This window comes from Apostichopus japonicus, chromosome 16, assembly GCF_037975245.1.
Source record: "Apostichopus japonicus isolate 1M-3 chromosome 16, ASM3797524v1, whole genome shotgun sequence".
Lineage (NCBI taxonomy): Eukaryota > Metazoa > Echinodermata > Holothuroidea > Aspidochirotida > Stichopodidae > Apostichopus > Apostichopus japonicus.
Window position 1 is genome coordinate 25364743 of NC_092576.1, and position 18241 is coordinate 25382983.

Consider the following 18241-nt stretch of genomic DNA (forward strand, 5'->3'; position numbering starts at 1 on the left):
GGACAACGGTAAGGTTGAACACTATCCGGTGAACGTTTTAAAACAGCAGACTGTACATATGTGTGTAATCAGTAACAAGAAAGCCGTAGTCAAAACCGTTAACGTTTTACTACGATTGGCTACTGAACCATATCATGCTTGACAATGATCGGAATTCATGGACTTACGTAGTACTGAGGAAATGACAGAAAGCAAGACAATGGAAAAGGATTCGCTTGAAATCGTTTTGCAAAAGAAAGTGTGTTTACAATTGTATTGTGTCTATTCTTACGCTGAACCGTTGCTGCACGTTCAAATACAACGGCATTGTTATGAGTGTTCGAGATAACAGAATAGTATACTGTTATGGAAACTACAAACACACAATTAGGTTGCTACCACTGCATGTTGTGAAGCATATATTAACTTATTTTCTGTGTGTGCAACAATTTATTCTCCTGACTTATGCCCTATATGAATAATTCGGATTTATTACTACACCATGTGAAAACTTTTAATTGTTTCATACTTTGACTCAAAGTATTGTACTGTGTTGGTAATGATCATTAGAAGGCATAAGTTTATCAAAGTAAATTCATAAAGTTGCTACGAACATGGTGGTAGTATCGAATACTGCTTAACAACTATTGAATTAAGTTTTACAGTTTTTACCTAGGCGCATCATGGTACATAATCACGTAATATAAATGATGGGTACGAATGTTTAATACCACATGACCAATGACGGAAATGCGTGGTGCCTAACCAGTTTATTTTATTTTAACTTTGCTCTTAAAGGAATACCAGCTACCACAGTGTTCTCGGTAGATTTCCAGTGTACCACCATGTATTAAAAAAACTTCACTCTAGTTTCATTCTCTCTAGGGGAAATTTCAGGAAATGTCTATCTTTGATAGACAATTAGGTCAACTTAAGTAAGTCAGCTCAAGTCCAAGTCAACCCAAGTTTTTACTTATTACTAGAGCTATATATTTATATATATTTATATATATATATATATATATATATATATATATATATATATATATATATATATATATATACCACATGCAATAAGTCAATTATATGATCACAAGAAGTCTGTATGAAATGTGATAATCGGGCCCTTGAACGGAGGCTTTTTCATGTGTGTCACAGTCAGCGTTGACACGTGGCAGCAACGTGCGAAATGGAACGCCCCGGCTGCGAATATTTTTGTTCCAAACAGGTTTGCAATTATGTGTAAATAGTTGCCCATGATAGGTCGGAAAATTTACGACATCACCATAGAAACCTTCACTTCGAAGTTACCGAAACGTCTGCATCCATTCGTTGCAATGACGATAATTAAGGTTGTTTTGTGTTTCCTAAATGCATATCCCAAAATTGAAAGTGTACCTCTATTGTAATATTAAAATGTTACAACAGGTACAAATAAATAATTTTGAAACTTAGCCTTCGATAAGTTCCCTAGCTAAGTGTGTGATATGTCACCGCCAGTAATAGTGAATATCGTTTTCTTTGATGTAATCGTATCGGTGTACATATATAATAGAAGCACACAGCCTGGGAGGTGTGTACTAATGTTTATCTTTCGATTTGCAATGTTTACGTGTAAAAAAATTGCTGTTTATAACACGCAAGTCTGGAACCATGTCAGCCGATGTACAATCTACCAAAACGCCAAGGTTGAATGAATAATTATAACAGAATTTCTAGGCATATTTCTCAGTTACCCTGGGCGATGAATACCAGTGCTGGTTTTTATTTTACCGATGTAGAAATAACACCTTAATAGAGTTGCTGTACGCGACCGTTACACATCATTCCGTAAGACAGACCGCACGCACTATGAAGCAATTGATCGTGGTTAGCAGGATTGTATTAATTTATTTTCGAGGTTCTCAAAAGTAACACGCTAATGGTACAGACCAGACTAAAAGAGGAAGTTCAAATGACTATGACGGGTAGAGGTGAAGGTTGGATTTAATCAGTATTAGTCTTTAAGGACAACTTTAAAGTTCACATTTCTGAAAACCTTTATTTTCCCCGTTGGATGCTATTCAAGCTATGTATACATATAACAAAACTATGCACTGGATTGCTAAAACAGAATGTACATTAGTCAAGGCTTTTGTCAACAGATAATACCGTCAATAAATATATACCTGGCAAGTAAGATATGCTATCCTAACATATTACTACATTTTACTGTATTACATTACTGCTTAACCGAAGTATGTACATATGACTGTAGATTTTAGGATTCCACTTAGTATAAGAGCCCTTCACACAAAAAAGAAATTGAATAAACTTATGCAGAGTTAATCCATCCGCTATAAATATGCACCATTGTGCATAAAGGTACTCCTGGTTGAGTTAGGTTACACGAAACGTGGGTATTATAACTCAATAACGCAGGTCTCACGTCCCATCCGCTATATTATGCAGGTGTGTTTAAAGTAATGCAGTGCTGTTTAAATTCACTCATCGCAGTTAAAAAGCACACAGTAGAGGTTATATGCATGGTTAACGTTGTATTAATGAACATCAACTAAGGTTACATGGTACATGGGTATGAGAGAAATAACAACTGAAATTGAATAGCATTGGCGGTGAAGGGCTAAATGATCTTCAATTTCTTTCACTCTTTCCACGCTTTCAACATGTTTCAAACAATGTTGTCATCTCTCCAATAAAAGTAATGAACATGAAGGGAAAGCAACAACAGGTAGATCAGGTGACTGTCTTGCATCTAAGAAAGTCTTCATAAAATAAATCATTAAATTATACTACTACCACCCCCCCCCCCGCCACCCCTACACACACTTCTTTAAAATGTTCCAGCTGTTTCTTCTGTTAGCTTTTTTTAGCTACATGTAATGATAGGTAAAAACAAAACAAACATACATCAACAGTGACAGTGCTGTGCCTATGACAGTCTTCATCGAGTGATGATTAAACTTCACTTCTAACCTCCCGCCTATTCTCCACACAATCCCATTCAACATGTAAGAGTTGTTTACACTATGGTAAAAACTAACTCAATTTGTCAATACAAGTTCAAGACATGCAAGGATAGTAACAAACTCAACGACATGAAAGAATAGTAACAAAATCAAAATACATAAGCAGTGTCATTTCTGATATATAAAGTACAAATAATCTGATACCAAATCAGTCACTCCCGTCCCCTTCACACACCCTGCTTCAAAATGTTACAATGTTACGTTTTTTTATTGTATCTAATGCTCATCTTGTTAATGAATGTAACTTCCTTGAAAGAAAAATAACAACGAAACAGGTCAACAGTGATGGAGCTGCAATTAAATAATAATTGCTTTTAATTCCTCCACTGTCCCCCACCCCCTTGACCTAATAAAAATGGTACAATCCCTTGCAATGGAGTTGTATCACATCAGTAGGTGTTCGAATATTTGCAAAACAATAACAGTAGTAATTATGGAAGAAGAAGGAAATAAAAATCAGCACATCAATGACATAATGCCAGCTTTGAGCATGATCTGAAGTTTAACAGTTTATCACAAAAAAAAAACATCAAACTAACCAGAAAACTTTAATAAGAAAAGAGCACCATCATCAACATGCCCATTTACAAGCTTTTAAGTTTCATGATGAAGTTGTTTACTTTTCTAGAAGGCTTGTGCATCATTTGCAGCAGTAAGATTTCCATGAAGAGGAAAAAAGGCGTTTGTCCCCTTAGGGTAAGCCATATTGAACGTATAATTCATGGATATCAACAAAGCCAAGGCGGTATTGCATCACAGCTCCTTCCAAATAACTCTTTTTCAGCCACAATTTGGAATGACTCTGCCATTAGTGCACTTGAACCATTCCAAACCACCACTGAGATTTTACTTTCGTTCCACGTTTAATAACTTTAACTTGCACTTCATTAGTAAGTACAGTGTAAAGAAGATTAATAGCATCGGAATCCGTTTTTTTTTTCAATTCGGGAGCGATTTGGTGTTGCCAAGTTCTTTTTGTTTGTATATGTAATTGACACTAAAAAAAAAACTGGTGAACTTTGTCAAGAAGCTATGTTGTAGTGTTGTAGTACTTGAAAAGCACTTGGCACTCGAATGGCACTCAAGCACTCTTTTTATCAAGAGATCGGTACTTGCACTAAGTGAACAGTACTCGTACTCATCATTTCGTACCAGCACTCTGCATGCTTAATTACTCGTACTTGTACTCGATTCACTGATGTTTGATGCCATTGTATGTAATCAAATACTTGACAACCAGAACAAATTCCTTCTTATAAGCCTATAGACTACTTTCAAATCAATAAATAGAGTACAACCTTTTATTAATTGACTTGGACTGGCCCATAAATTTCTTCAATAAAGATAACTTGCAGCTTATTAACATTTAATCCAAAAATTACTTTATAAATTACACTGGTGTAAACAGTCAAATACCAGCTGTTTGACTGAAGTCTCTTAGATCATGAAAACGGACTACGCACAGCTTCTGGTTGAATATTAACAAGGAATGGCTGCTAAATAAAGTGTATTCTGTAAATTCCGCAGCGAATCTTCACATCATTACCACAAAACAAACCCAAAATGCTTAGACTATAAGAACTATAGCATTCGATTGGAGAAGAAGCATATCATAAAACAACAGCTATCAGAGGAACTGAGTAAAGTTTGCTTCTGATTGAATGATGTATTTAAATTCTGAAAGTGATCACAACAATGTACCCGTAAAGATAACTTATAATACAAAAATATCACTGTATAACCCATTTAAATCTTTAAGAAGTCACTTGAGCGTTACTTCAAGCAGGTTAATTCGAAATTGCGTTACAAAGGCTTTACGTCATCAGTGTATACATTAAATAACTGACGTTGCCATGTTATTGTATATGTAATATGAACTCTGCTTTGGTTGGACAATTATGAATACATTTGAATAGATTACTATGTTTACTGAAGATATGACTCATACTTGGATAACAGGACAAATAAAAGTTAACTGTATATAAGTGTGAATCAAATACTAAAGTCAAATACTAAAGTCAGAACGTATGGCACATCAGGTTTTAACACGGCTATCACGGTAATACATGAAGTAGTGGATGTATTCCTCGAACTAGCTTTGTATATTGGATTTATGTCTGCTCAATTTGGATATATTTACTGGTTTTGTTATTGAATTTCGATACTGTAGCATTTCCATCAATTTAAAAACAATTGATCTATTGTTATTGTATTGCTTACGACGGCCACTGCTATCGTACCATACGGGCTGATTAACGTCCACAAAAAAAAGCAATGTACCCTATGTTGATTATGAATAAGGACCCTGTCGTCTGCTTCTAGTGTCTATGTACATGGTATGTGTGCCAGTCTGTGTATCTAGGGTATCAGTTTATTGTTGGCTGCAAGAGAGTTGATTCTTGATGCCGGGATTTATGTCAACAGTCTGATGGACAAGGTCGCCTCTGTTATTCTTATACAGGGAAGTTACTAGAGGTGCATAGACATTGGGGCGGGGTCAGGTAGCGTTGGCCGGATTGTAATTGGGTTCAGGTACGTGTTAACATTATTCGATATGTTGTAATTGGTCAGTAAATCGTGTATAGGTTTCTAAACAGTTAAGGGGCCGTTTACAATGCCGTGCAAGTATCGTTTATGTACATTTATGTTGAGTTTAGTTTGGAACAAGTTGCCAGGTAGACTCCTTGCGAAATTTTATGGCGTTTGTCAGAGACTTTTCTTTTAGGGGTTATTTTGGCTCCTGCAGACGATCGACTAAATGCACTACGCGGCTGCGCTCCTTGAACTGCCTGTACAGTTACAAGGCCGTCGCAGCGTGCTCCTTGAACTGCCTGTACAGTTACAAGGCCGTCGCAGCGTAAGGTTCGCGGGATGTCGCATTTCGTCGTTAGCTGCGCTGCATTGCGTTGCTCTAACGAAATATTCGTCAGGCGCTGCGCTGTTCTTAGCGCAATGCGTAAAGTTTAGCGCGCTGCTAGGCAACTTGCGCATTACAGAATAGCTGTGTCGTGATACGGCTAGTTAGTGAACGTTATCCGTTTGTCGTGTTTTAGTTGTTAAGGTATTACTTGTTTTACATATTTATTTGTTTATTACACTGTGAAAGATATACAACGGGTACATTATATAGAAAATTATTGAGTAATTGTCGGCAAGCAGCAAAATTATCTTTTAAAACTCAGGATGCAATGTTATTGTATTATATTCAAAGGTGTCCTCGATTCTCTAACTACCTACCCCCAATCCCCACCTTACTTACACATCGAGTACTTCACTACACTCCCGGAGCGGACAGAGTAACAATATATTAAAGGAGTACTATAATAATAGGTATGTGTCACAAGGGAGTGCGTCACATGGTTGGTACGTTGTTTTATGCCATTCCGCATTGACATATTTGGTCAAGTTTGATGTACTCGCTGATGGTTGAGTAATTGTCGGCAAGCAGCAAGATTATCTACTTGTACATATATACTAGTACTTGATCCAAGTTAAAACTTAGCTAGACAATGACTTCAAAAGCCGGTGACATTTTGTCATATTCTTCTAAATCGAAGCATTATAATAGTTTCAATGTAGCACACAACTTCAATTGAAAAGCTCCCATATTCAAAGTGCGTGTCGTTTCATAACCAACGAGCGTTACTTCGCACAGGTCAATTCCAAAAGGCGTTACAACGGCTTTACGTCATCATTGTATAAATTTAGTAACTGACGTTTACTTGCTATTGTATATGTAGTATAACCTCTGCCTCGGTTGAATCATTATGAATAGATGTTGTTATGCTACTACGCTTACTGCAAAACAAAGTATGTATAAATGACTCATATTTGAAATAAAAGGTTTCAAATAAAGCCCAACATCGTTTAAGTGTGAACCAAATCAGAGCGTATGGCACATCAGTTTTACGACAGGTTTCAACACGGCTATCACGGTAATACAAGTAGTGGATGTGTTTCCCGACATGGGTTTATATTTCGGATTGGTGTCTGCACAAGTTGGATATATTGTCTGGTTTTGTAATTGAACTTCGATACTGTCACAGTTGCCTTAGATTTAGAAAGGCTTGGTATATTGCAATGGCATTGTTTGTTCACCAACACTTACTCAAGCAAACAATTGGACATCGCCTCCCATTCCAGGACCATTCGATACCGGGTCTAATGATCAAGGATTGAATATAACAATAAAGGATTTCCATATGTTTGAAACTACAGGTCATTGATTCAATGTTACTTACACCATAACAAAGGACATCCTTTTAACCCTCATTAGGTAAGTAAATAAGGTAAACAGATTGTACCAATCAATGAAAGTATTAAGAGATGTGGACATTGTGCAGGACCGGGTGACACAGAGGAGGGAATTCCCCACTCTCCCCTACACCCTACACCCCACCCCCTCTACACACGCACACGTTAGACCTCATTTAGTGTAAATGTGTATACAAGTTTTTACATTTTGGGTGAGTTTGATTGTGAGTGAATTCCTTTTTCTTTAAGTTGATTTTGAACTCACCTGTGTGATGATGTGCTTTCTCCGTTGTTTATGTTAACTAAATAGTCTACACTTATGTCATCAGTCATCATTTGTTGCCCTACAAATATCCCGTTAACATTCCCGTTGCGGAAAAGATTGTGTATAGGAACTTAGGGAAAATAATGTATCGCAGGTCTTCCTTACTCCCCTCTCCTACTTCGCACACTGTATATAAGTAACATGCATTTTTTTGGTAAGACAACTATCAACAACTTAACAAACTTGTAATAGTACAAGTGGGATCAGTGCAAGACCTTATTTTATAAAGAAAATTAAGCTTCTCATCCCCCTCGCTCGAACAAACACAACCTTTTCCTTTTATTTGAGTTTAAACTTACCAGTGTGATGTAATGGTGTTAATATTAATTGCATACACTTAAATTCTCCATTCGAAGCTATTTATATAGCTCGTTCACATTCACGTCGCGGAATATTGAGAGGTACAATTTGGGAGGCTGTGTCAAAAAACTTAGGGACAGTAACTTGTGTCAGGTCCCGACAAGAGTTAACGTACCCGCCCCTCCGTACGTATATAGGTCATGCGTCAACTAGAAAACCTATACTTGCATAGGTACATCTGAAGTGTATTAAGTCAATATATTTCACTTATCAATGAAGAAATGAAGGAACGTGGGGGTGGTTTGAACTATCTCTGTGTTTGGTTTCTTGTTTGTTCCCCAGTGATATTGCTGAGTAAGGTATTATCGAGAATAGCATCCCCTGACAAAAAAAAAATTGAAGTTGGATATTCCCATCTGTTTCACATTTTGCACCTCAAATGACCCACGAAATAAAAAATAAAACATTTTATTTGGTACACTAAATGTTAAACATCACCATCTGGAAAATAAGACTCTTTTTTGTTCACATATAACCTGACTTTCAAAAAAATATCTACTGAAACCAAAATGATTCTTAAACTCAAAATAAAGCAGTTCAGATACTAAGTGTGATATCCTACCAGTTCCTTTTCGTCGGAAATGTTGTGACCCTTCCAGAGTGAACTCTTGCCTTTTGCTAATTCAAAATGATTTCTGACATCCGGTTTAACAAAAATCGAGTTCTTACTGTCTGTTCGGGTAATTCTTGTTCTATCCGTGCAAGTTATCCTTTTTGGGAAAGCGTATTTTAAAGTTGGATGTCACATACATACATAATTATTATAAAATCGCAAACGGTGTATCAATCAATATTAAACCTAAGCATATTAATTGAGAGTTTGATCAAAGGGTTTGTGTAAGAGTGCATACCTAACACAGTCATCGGAAAAGTGAGAAAATAACAACCATGAATTAATTCAGCAATCGGCAAAAAGAGAAACCTTCTACCATAGAGCTTGCATTAAGACTAATGCAGCACCTTCTCACCAGATCCCTTCACCCACATTAACCATGACCAGGATGCATAAGAGCTAGCTACGGTTATAGACTGTCGCAAGGTTCGGAAGTCTGGTAAAATCCCGCTACCAACCGACATAAAAAAAATGGTGACTAACTTTTGAGTCAAGCCCAATAACTTGCGGATTGTCGAAAAATTGCCTATAAAGACAAGTTTACCAATACTACTTAACTATAGGATGAGAAGATTTCAAATCACGAATGATTAATCAAACTAAGAACGCAATATACATGTACAGAATGTGTTGTATACTGTAAGTAGTTAAACAACAGGTTGTTGGTATTTTAAAAAGATCTCACGGTTCAACTTGTCTGTCCTAGAATTGCCCTGTCTAATTAAGTGTATGTAGTATCCGGCGCCGCGTCTCCACTTAAGCCGCGACATTATTCTGCACACATTGACGATATATTTTTATGTCTGGCCATATAGTGAAGAATCTCGCATTCATTCTTTGTACATGTTAGTTTATTTAATGAGAGCGCTACATTATCTGTAGAAGATTATAAATAATAAATAGCATTTTAGGTGCTCTGGTAAGCTGGATAGAACTTCCTTAAACACTTCGGTCTGTTGTAAGCCTACTGGTATTCATATTAATTTACACTTTAATATTATTCACCCACATATTTGCAGTTGTTCTATAGCTTACAGCCAATGCATTAGACTCGAATGCATTTGCTCCGATCCATGTGATTATGAACACACGGTATCAGTTTTAAGTGGTTATTTCTTGAACGTCGCATCACCCCTTCACTTAAATATTCACATTGCATATATAAATATTCACATCGCCGTTAAATATTTTCATTACCGTTAAAGGCCGTTGCGTAAAAGATCGTTTCTAGCAAATTAGGGAAAATAATGTATCGCAGGTCCCCACCCCCCCCCCTTCCCCTCTCATCCTCCGCACACTGTTTATATGTCACGTGTATTTTGTTGGTGAAACGACTTGACAAACCTGCACTGGTATAATTACCTGTACAGGATATAAAGTTAATATATTGTTATAGACCTAATCACACACAGGAAATGAAGCTCCCCATCCCCTCGCACGCCCCCCCCCCGCTATATATTAGCCCCCTTTGTTCCATTTCGGGATTTTTTTGTAAGTGTGATATCCTATTTTCTTTAATTATCCGTATCAGTTGAGTTAGAATTTACCAGTGTGATGTAATGTTGTTAAAGATAGCTACATACACTTAACACAAAATAAATATATTTAATATATTTCACTTATCAATGAAGACTTAAGAATGGTGGGAATTGCTAGACATAAGACTTGTACCTTAGTCCCCTCCCATAATGAAAAAATAAATACAAAATATCGTGGAATATGCCATGAATAAAAAAAATCTACTTTTCATGGAACATATATTATTAGGCCTAGAGCAAAACCATTATAAATTTGCTTAAACTCCGTAACAGTTGTCATGGTACAATTATTCCGTCTGACGTCATTGTGTCTGATTTTACAATTATGGTCTCTTTATGGCAACAAACTCGTATGAGTGGTTTCAATTGTTTAAGTTTAAAGTATTTTCTGCATAAACGGAACTGACCCGACTATCATTTAGTTTGTTAAAATACCGTGTCTTCGTACGCCTGATGCTTTACACTGCAATATGCTGGAATCATCGTTTCTTTAATGCGAATAAAGTTATTGTACTAGGTTAGGTTTCTGCAAGCTTTAGATCCAGACCTACATAGGTAGGTCTTCTTAATTACACGACATGTTACCTACACTGAACTACCTTAATACACTTTCAGGGAGGACTGTTGCCACTGATGTGCTATCACTCTGGTCATAGTCTAGTCATTTTATTTGATTTTTGCGAAGTTTATTGTTGTATCTATGTATCTATATATTGTATCATGAATGTAAAATTAGGGTGTGGGTAGGAACATAGTCTGAAATCGATACTACGTCCCAAACCAGAAATCATCACAGCTTTACACCAATTAGCGTAAGAGAGATATAACAACAACGAAAGAAAAACGTTGCGAGAGAACAAGGATTACCTGATAGTATTGTAGTCTATATGGCCTATGGACACACACCACGGTTCTGAGATACCAATAGCCATTGCATTCGTCGTTATCTCGATTATATTTATGGAATTAGAAAACAAAGCAGCCAATCAGTCGAGGAGAGGCTTAAAATGTGAAGGCTTTCGATTTTTACATAATGGCCAGTAAACGGTCTAGTAAATGTATTTGTGTGGAAATGCCATGACTGTCATCTTGTATTAGAAATTAAAATATAAATGCCTGCCACGCTAATTATGTTTACTTATAGATTCGTTACACAGTCGAACCGAACGCTAAAAAACTGATCATTTTGTGTTTTGTATCAGGAGATTAATCGAGGTCTACTGATATAAATCTTAAAGCAGCTCTGTGCGTCCTTTCCTATGAATTTCTCAACCTCATTGACCCGACGATGCCATAACGACATAGAAAAATAGCTTATTTGTAACTTCAAATAGTGGCATGAAAGTCGAATATTTAACAACTTTGAACATTGTGTGTCGAAGATATTTTTGTCCTTTAGGATCACAATAAACCCCGCCCTTAACATGAATATTTGAATTATTTGAACGTAATTGAAATGAGGTAAATCATGTTCACTTTGCCGGTGTCGTAAGCAACCCAGGACATCAATATGTACTCCAACACTATTCTAAATTTGTGTACATTGTGTTTGGCTGTGATAACAACTCATTTTTTTTTCAATTGCTGGGAATGAATCTTTTATAAGCAACGGCTCATAAAAGCTTGTTATCTATTCAGTGATTGGTTGAATTCAAACGAGTGGATTTGGGGAACTGTATGCGATTAAGTTTATATTGTTGTATATTATATGCAAAAGTCCTTAATTACTCACCGATAAATGCTCTTGGCTGGAAAAAGAACCTTGTCTAATATCTTCGTTTGCTGTGTTGTGATAAATACAATGTAAACAACTCGATGGACATGTCAAAAGGGTAAGAAAACGGCAAAAAAAATCCGCAAACATCTTGCAAGTACATACCGATCTACTGTAGAAGCTCTCCACGCCAAGGAGGACTATTTCGGGGGGGGGGGGGGATTCGAGAGACATAATTTATCTTGCTGATATAAAACATATTGGAGTTTAGTCATAAAATAGAAAATATTGCCTGTGAAATATCCTTTCATGTCACAACATGTACGCACCTGACATTGCTTGGCAGAGTGTCAAGTCAATTTAACGTATGTATGTGTATGTAGTCTTGAGCTTGGGAACACTACCTCAGGAACCGTGTTGAATTAGTATCATACTTGGTTTATATGTAATTGGTCATCTTAGTTACTGTTAGCGATAAAAGCTCTTGACTGCGAAAAAACAAAACACACGAAACAAAAACGCACAACTGTGATGATCTCTTGACCCTTGTATTGAACGCACTGTCCACTGATATTAATTTGACGGTGACAGGTGACAAAACTGATGGCCTAACGTAAAACCTGGTATAACATATAAACGTAGTGTAGTACGGTATATAGGTATGGTGAGGTGGTGATGGTGATTGTGGTTGTGGTTCAATCTATACAGAAAATAGACAAAATTGTATCTTAAATGTCTACATCAAACATGGCTCATAATTACTTAAACAACAAAGGAAATGATACACATGGGAAAGAATATGTCTTAACCTAGATACTACAGGATCGAAGTGACTAGACAGTTAACATTCCAGAATATTTTACGAGAAATCTGACGCTTAATTAAACGGAATTAAGTCATGTAGTAACTTATAGACACATATTAAAACCAATGATGACGGAGAAATATGACTGTGTAAAATCTAACATAATCTCGTCGAATATGGCTTATCGAACATTACATTCAAATATAGGTTTCCCTTAAACATTAGTGTAACTGATCTTACATTTAATACATGCAATATATAATGATAAAAGGTAAAACTTACGACATTGTGCCACAAAAATGCGAATTCGAAATCGACGATTAAAATGACGTGTGACGAATGCCGGAAGCCGTAGCCCAGAGGCAAATTATAACTGAACAAGGAAGATGCCCTTAATATTTAAAGAATATGCTACTATTCCGAGTTTACAGTAACTAAACATGACTTCGTATAAAAGTATATAATGGTATGCTAGTGTTTATATAGGCACATCATCTCAATAGTTATGCATGTGTGGTGTTCCCAGATAAATATCAGCTAGATGTAGTTTTTTTAATATGTTATTTTAGTAGTATGTTGCATGTTTAGTAGTATGTTACATGGATATCATTATAAGTACTTAAGTTGGCCATGTCCAGTAGAAGAGGCATAGTATGTAGTGTGTTGGTATTATGAATATTTATAACTGAGACTGAGTATGGCATAACATAACATTCTTGTTTGATTATCAGATTATAATGTGCTGCGGGCCGCATCCAGCAATTAAATGAACACATTGGAACCACCTTCTACATGGTTGTATTCTGGTGTTGCTATCATATGTGAGGCGTAAGAACTTTCACATTTATGTCGGAATGTGTACAAATATGTTACACCTTCTTACAAATAATAACTCAAGTAAACTATAATGGATCATTCACTGTCAATAATATTAAGGAGTGGGCAAGCTTAACATTAAATTCACGACATTCATGTTCGATATTCAACTTGGTACCAAAACCCTTTCTCACTGAATATTACCAAACGTTAATCACTTAAAGCTGCAATTATTGTTTGAAAACTTTCTGCCGCACATTTTATAGTTCTGAACTATAAACTACATTTACCCAATGTCTCTCACCATACATTGCAGTTCTCTGTGAATATTTAGCAGTCAAGACAGTGTTCAATGTGTTTTTTTTTTGGAGAAGCAGGTATATACCGATCTGTAATATTCAAAATTGATGATTTTGTATTTTTGCTTCATAATTGGTGTTTTTTTCTTTCTTCTGAGACTGCTGTTAGTGCCATGTCTATATATCATTAACATATTTGTGTCTTTTCAGAGGCAAAAAATGTTAGTATTGCATAATTTTTGCTGCCTCAACAGTACAATTTCAGCATCTTGATAAGTGTTTGTTTTGACCGTTTCTAATAGAAAAAGGTGTCTTATGTAGCTTATGACTACAATTTTTGGAAATAGTGCATTGCTAGAGTAAAGAGGCGTCTGAATTACCAAAATTTAAACACTTTTAACTCGTTTATAAGAATATAGTTTTACCTCGATCAAGTGACATATCCTCTGTACATCGAATGACGAATTATCCATGACTAACATTCATCGTCTGTTATCATTGTGAAGTCAGAACCTAACAATTTTATCAGAAGATGACATCATGACATAAAAAAAATAGACGAACGTTTGCAATCTTTATTGAAAGATCGTTTAAAAAGTAATGCACTATACACAACACTGTTAATGTTAGATTAAATTCCGAGATCATCAAATAGATCTCCTACATGATACATAGTCCTGTATTGCACCAAAATAAAAAAGTATTTAAAAAAAAACGTTTTCAAGGCAATTATTAATCACATAAACGACATATGAGCATGAGAAAGAAGTTACTGGTTAACAATGAAATAACTAACCGGTTAACCCTCAAATTGAGCCGATTTGGTTATATTGTCCCTCGTGGTTGCAGGTGTAGGAAAGATGTAAAACAGGCTAATAGGCTAAGAAAATTAAAAGTTATCATAATAGGGAAACAAGTAAGAAAAGAAAAACATTTTTCTATTACGTAGTATGTTTCTTTTTCGTAAAACGGTATATTTTTCACGCGTCTCCTGTGCTCAGATATTTGAGAACGTCGACGAAATTGTCAAAATCGAATAGAAGCTTACAATATCCTCTTGTATTTAACGTTCAACTTTAATTGTATCATCGGTTATCATCATTTCGTACCCGCACCCATATGCTTAAGTATCGTACTTGTAATCGATTCAAAGTACTTTGTACTCGTTTGTGACTTTAAGTACTTTAAGACTATATCTGTAAAACCATTGAGCTATAAACATAGCTCCATGGTAAACCAAACAGTTTCGTAATACTGGCGTTACAGTAGGTAGTCGTTATAAGTTTTCAATAGTTTTTTTATTACTCTGTAATATCACCGTACTCATGCGTCTCTACTCCAGCAGTATAACAAACCCATCATGTTACCAAGTACAGCACATATAGGATGTACGAAGATGGAGAAAGCATAAGCGATGGACGTGCTAAAGTACGGAACAATTCGTAGCATGTATATTGTAGTATTACTAGTACACTTAGACCCTCATTAACCCATTATTTTAAGACATTTTAAATTTGACAAATAATAACAAGGCAAAAACCAGGTCTTCATATTCGACTGGTATATTATTTACTTGTATCGACCACCTGAAGCAGTTGTATATATTAGGTTCTGCATATTTAAGAAAACAAAAGTACTCGGATGAAATATTATTCTTACTCGGATTCTGCTGCCGGTTGAATATTAATAAGGTAAAGCTGCTAAATTAAGTTTGTTCTAAATACTTCCTCATATAATCTCGAAAAAATCTTTAATCTTTGCCATGAAACAAATCAAACTTGCTAAGACTATAGGAAATATAGCCTTGGTTTGGAGAAGGATCAGGCACAGTTTAAACAGCTAACAGTGGAACTGGGTAAAGTTGTCTTCTGATTGAAATGAGGCACTTGGTAATTTTTCTTCTGATTGAAATGATGTATACAAATTCTTTATTCTTCATATTCAATCTTCGGTGATCTATCAATTAACCATGAGATTAGTTAAAATAAAAAATAAAGATGTAGCCCCGGTAAATCTTTAAGAAGTCACTGAATCGTCACTTTAAACAGGTCAATTCGAAAATGCGTTACAACGGCTTTCACGTAAACAGTGTATACATTTAGTAACTGACGATTCCATGCCACTGTATATGCAGTAGGACCTCTGCCTCGGTTGGATAGTTATGAATAGATTTGTTATGTTACTACGTTAACTGAAGATATGACTCAAACTTGAACAAATATTCAAATAAAAGTTAACCGTATATAATACTCAAGTCTGAATATAATGCACATCAGTTGTACGACAGGTTTCAACACGGCTATCACGGCTATACATGGAGTAGTGGATATGTTTCTCAAAATAGTTTTGTATTATATCGGTTTGATGTTTGCACAATTTGGATATATTTAGTGGTTTTGTAATTGAATTTCGATACTTTCACATTTACCTAACATTTAGAAATGACTTGATGTATTACTATCGTATTACTTATGACGGTGACTCTAAGCATATGATACGCTCTTGATTACGTGCTAAAACGGCAAGGAGACATATGTTGCTACGGAACAACGAATCATGTCGTCTGCTTCTCTTATGTGTGTACATTTGTGCACAGTCCTGTTTAGCTGCGTTCAATTGCTTGTAAAATGTACTCAAAATGACAATGTTTTCATACAAAATTGCGGTAAACGTCAGTAAATGTACCACATAGCTAGATTCAATTGTTCAGGCGGAACGTGGTAGCTATGACGTTCATGACATATGTTGTGGAATATACTGTTACTGGAAGCACCTTTATTTTTATTATAGAAGCTGAGCTTGATGTACTCTGCGACTTCGCTGCATAAACTACTTGTGCAGTCACTAGGCCGTCGCAGCGTAAGGTTCGCGGGCTGACGCATTTAATCGATAGCTGCGCTGTGTCCTCCTTGACGCAATGCGTATATAGTTTAGTGCGCTGCTAGGTAACTTTTGCATTACATAATAGCTGTGTCGTAATAGGGTTTGTTAATGCACGTCACTGGTGTGTCGTGTTTTATTCGATAAGGTATATTACTTCTTGCATGTATTAATTTGTTTATTACATTGCGAAAAAATGTACGACAGGTACTTTGTATTGACAATTATACATATGAATTTCAGAATTTACTGTTACTGTAGTTTATGCAACGGTGTCCTCGAGTCTCTACCCATATACCCCCCCCCCTATATTACTTAGAAACCGAGTACTTCATCACACTACAGGAGAGGAATAGTTGCAATACATTAAAGGAGTACCACAAGGCTTGAGTGTCCCAAGGGAGCACGTCACGTAGTTGAAACATTCTTTTGCTCACTTCCGCATTGCCATATTCGGTCAAGTTTGATGCATACGCCGATGGTTGAGTAATAGTCGTGTGGCTCGTCGGCACGCGGTAAGATTATGTACGGGGTACATATAAAGTAGTACTTGATCTAAGTTAAAACAATTTAGCAACAGTTTCCAAATTCAAAATGCGTGTCATAACCAGCAAGCGTTACTTCAAGCAGGTCATTTCGAAAAGACTTAGCAAAGGACAAAGGCTTTACATCATCAGTGTATACATTTAGTAACTGACGTGTCCCTGCTTTTGTAGTAGTATAAGCTCTGCTTCGGTTGGATAGTTATGAATAGATTGTTATGTTACTACTGACGACATATATGAACCAGTTTTTTTTAAATAAAAGTAAACAGTATATAGGTGAACCAAGTACTTAACATCAGAGCGTATGGCACATCAGTTGTTCGACATGTATTAACACGGCTATTACGGCAAAACATGCACTAGTGGATGTGTTTCTCGAAATAGCTTTGTATATCGGGATTTATGTCTGCACAATTTACTATATACTGATTGGTTTCGTCATTGAATTTCGATATTGTCACGGTTACCTTAGATTTAGAAAGGTTTGAGCTATTGCTATAACATTGTATGTTCATCACCACTTCCTCAATCGAACAGTTGGAACAGTTCAAATTTCAGAACGTTTTGATACCGGAGCTATCGATCAAGGATAAATATGACAATAAAGGATTTTCATCCTTTCATATTATTTAAACTAAAGGTAAGTGAGTCAATGATATGTTTACACCAGAACAAAGGACATCCAATTAAACCCTCATTAGGTAATTAAATAAGGTTAATAGATTGTACGAATAAAAGAATAAGGGAAGTGGGTATTGTGCAAGATTTGCTGACACAGAGGGAATCCACCCAACCTATCCCCCCACCTACCCCTACCTACCCCCCACCTACCCCTACACATACACAAAGACACGATAGACCGGATTTAGTGTTAATTTGAATCCAAGTTGTTCCATTTTGTACGTGTGTATGTGATTTCCTTTGGCTCTTGATTTTGAACTCACCTAGGTGGTGGTGTGCTTCTTTGTTAAAGATAATTACATGCACTAATGTCTACCATTTGTTGCTCTACACATAGTCCATTCACATTCCGGTTGCGGAATAGAAAGATCTAATTCGGACGATCGTGTCTAGGAATTTAAAG

At 36.1% G+C, this 18241-nt stretch overlaps 1 protein-coding gene across 10 annotated transcripts in view; it reads left to right on the forward strand.

Annotated features, from left to right (window-relative positions):
* Positions 1 to 18241, forward strand: part of LOC139982453 (uncharacterized) — a 564762-nt gene that overhangs the window by 261933 nt on the left and 284588 nt on the right. The window lies entirely within an intron of this gene.